The sequence below is a fragment of the Entamoeba invadens genome (assembly GCF_000330505.1).
Source record: "Entamoeba invadens IP1 unplaced genomic scaffold scaff_1105074724549, whole genome shotgun sequence".
NCBI lineage: Eukaryota > Evosea > Mastigamoebida > Endamoebidae > Entamoeba > Entamoeba invadens.
The window spans coordinates 35,199-38,539 of NW_004443664.1; positions in this window are offsets into that span (position 1 = coordinate 35,199).

The following is a 3,341-nucleotide window of genomic DNA, read 5'->3' on the forward strand; positions in this document are numbered from 1 at the left end:
TTTGCATTTGTTATTTTTGTATTTTTGTTGATGTGTAAAGTTGTATACGCAAGTTGCTTACTGTCAAAATTGTATTCAGATAACTTCTCAGACAAATACAAGTGACAATCAGTTGACGAGACATCACATGGACAATGGGGATAATCAAATCCATATGGAGAACCGTTTGTATAATTGTTTGTATACAATAATTGGTTTAATTTACAATTCACTATATTATTAATAGTCATAGGACAAAATCTGATGAGCTTTTTATTGGATAATAAATGTGCAGTCCCATCTTTAAAATTAAATGGAAAATCATTTGATGAAATATGATTTTGAGTTGAACCGATATTAATGGAATTGTTATTTGCCATTGAAATGACATCAAAGCAATCAATGTTGTCGATTGGATTTTTTATCCCAAAGTCTAATCTATCAGTATAATTGCGGTGTAAATGAAGATACGTTGAATCCCACAAGTCAATAGGTGGGGCGTCTAATTTTGGATTTAAAATTAAGAGTGTTCCAGCAATAGAAAAATAATTGTTAATAATTGTAGACGAGTTGTTGTATAAAGATATAGAATTGCCGATATGAAAGGGTAACATAAATGATATAAGACTGTTCTCTGAAATAACCAAATTACTTGTTGTTGTAAATTTGGAGTTATCACTAGTATATATAGAAAATGTCCCACTCATTATAATTTCATAATAAACGTTTGTCCCACTGAATGTAAATGTGTTATTAAAACAAAACACGTTTGTATTATAAGCACAACTGTAATTTGTTAATGAATAAAAACCAGCGTCTTCATTATCGCCCATAGGAACACATTCGCAAGCATCTTCCGCTTGACTCTTAACACCAACGAGCAGAAGACAAAAAATAACAAAAAGTAATGTGAGTCTTTTCATTGTTTTTTAATGGAATTTTGCGTTCTTTGTAATTCAACGAAATAAGTTCAGTTCGAAATAAGTTGTATGTGGTTTTTTGGTCAATGTAACTTTAAAAAATTGAGAATTTGTTCGAAATTGAAATATCTATGTTTTGATTTTTTTTTCATTTTTTAAAAAAAGTCAATTAAATTCCCGATAATTTTAACAATAGTTTGTATTTTTCTAATCAAATAAACTTTATTGGCAAGTACAAAAACAATTTACAATAAACTTAATTATCATTAAACAATATATTTAGTATTAAATAATATTATTTAATTATTTTATATTAATGTTAATTAACTTTAAATTTCATGTTTTTCTTGTTACTGATTATTTGTGTTTCGCAATTATTTAACTGATTTTTAACTGATTTTTTTCCTGAAAAAAGACGTAATTATTATTGAAAATAACGAGAAAAGGGTTTTATCAAATTGCTTTTTTCTTTTTATATTAGACAACAATTAGGAAAAAAAAAATGGGAGCCGTATAAGATAGATTTACCGAAATCGCACTTTTGAAACTAATTACATCAACATTGTCTATAATATGATTAACTGAAAACGTGTATACAACATTATTAAAAATGAAAGAACTATAATTTGAACCAAAAAATAGTTTAACAAAAAATAATAATTAAAAAACAAAAATGTTTATATTATCCAATACAAATAATTGGTATTTTTATGATTAAACAAATCTTCTTAAGTTTTATTATAGGGGCAGTCTTTTAATGTTATCTGGGGGACAAATAAATAGCAATATAAATATATAAACATCATACTAAGTAAACCACAAAAAATAAACAATTGGGATGTATTTTTTTGTACAACTTCTCGAAATGTTTTAATAATCTAAAAGGTACATGATAAACTTTAAATATAGACTGTAGATTTAATCACAACTTGTATATCTTACACCATAACCTCAAGTTTAATTAATTCATAAAAAACATAAAAAGGTTGTTCAGACAAACAATTTACAATCAATATATACAATCACCATCACATTATAATTTATACAATTAATTGCATATTACATTTTAACCTTTAAACCAAATTCAATTTACTGCTTGTACAAAATAATTGAACAGAACATTAATTATATTGTTTGATACATTAATGGTTTTTAATAAATTATATTAAATAAACCCCATAATAGTCACATTTGATAATTATTCATTTTAAGAATTAAATATAATCACATTGCTTAATTGAAGTGTTCTTATGGTGGGTTTGGTTTAAATTGTTTTCAAAATGGTAGTAAATTTAATAATATGTTAATTTAATATAAATATTATTTGAAATGTAATAATTTGTAATAGAAAATATTTTAATGATAATTAATTGAATTATATCATATAAATACAGATTGTAAAAGTAATATAATAAAATGTTTTTAATAAATAACTCTATAAAATTTATTATAATATATCATTTCTTATCTATAGTTTTTTTTGTTAATAATTAACTAATGTTTTTTATAATGTTAGTATAATATTAGTTTTTATGTAATTTCCCAAAACAATTTTTGTAAAAAAAAACACAAATAAAACGATAATAAATAATTAATTTTAATTATGATAATAGATCAGTTTCTTTCTTATCAAGTATTTTTAATAAAAGATGATTTTGTATTCTTATTTACTATAATAATATTAACATGTTATTAGAATGTAATTTATAAGAAGTTCAATTCTCGTTGTTTTCTTTTTATTTTTGTCGTTATTAATAATTTTAATATCAAAAATCAATCTGTAAACCGAAAATCGGTTTCTAATTCATTCTTTTTGACCATTGAAAATTCAATTTTTTTCATTACTTTTCCAAAAATTTTTCTTTTAAAAAATATGTTTATTTTCTTTTTTGACCATTTTTTGGAAAAAAAACGTATTGCCACATAGGCTCGTGCAGGTATTTCGCTTCGTGCAAGTATTTCGCAGGTTTTTAATACGTATTTTTCCGTTCTTGTGATATCGCTATTTAGTTTAAAGTTGAATTATTATTAAAACATTAAAAATCGAATGCAAAAATAATATTGAACACCTTTGTTTACATGCAAAATATTGTTTTTTTTGTTCAAATTATCTTTTTTAACAAACAATTGTTGTTAATTATAATTTTGCGTTGATTTTTGATTATTTATATCGTAATGTTTTCACAAAAAAACTATTTAAAAACATTAAATATTTTTGGTTTTTTCAACTTTTTGTGAAATAATTTTGTTTAGATTTTTTTTTACAAAATGACTTTCATTTTGAGTAAAGAATGTGCTTAATTTTATGTTCATTCCCGAAAAAGTAAAATAAAATATTTTAGTAAAATAAGTTATTCTTGTTGTTTTTTCTATATTTTTTTTATTTTAACAACACTAAATATACACAAAAATATGGTAAACATTGATTTAAAAATATGAAGT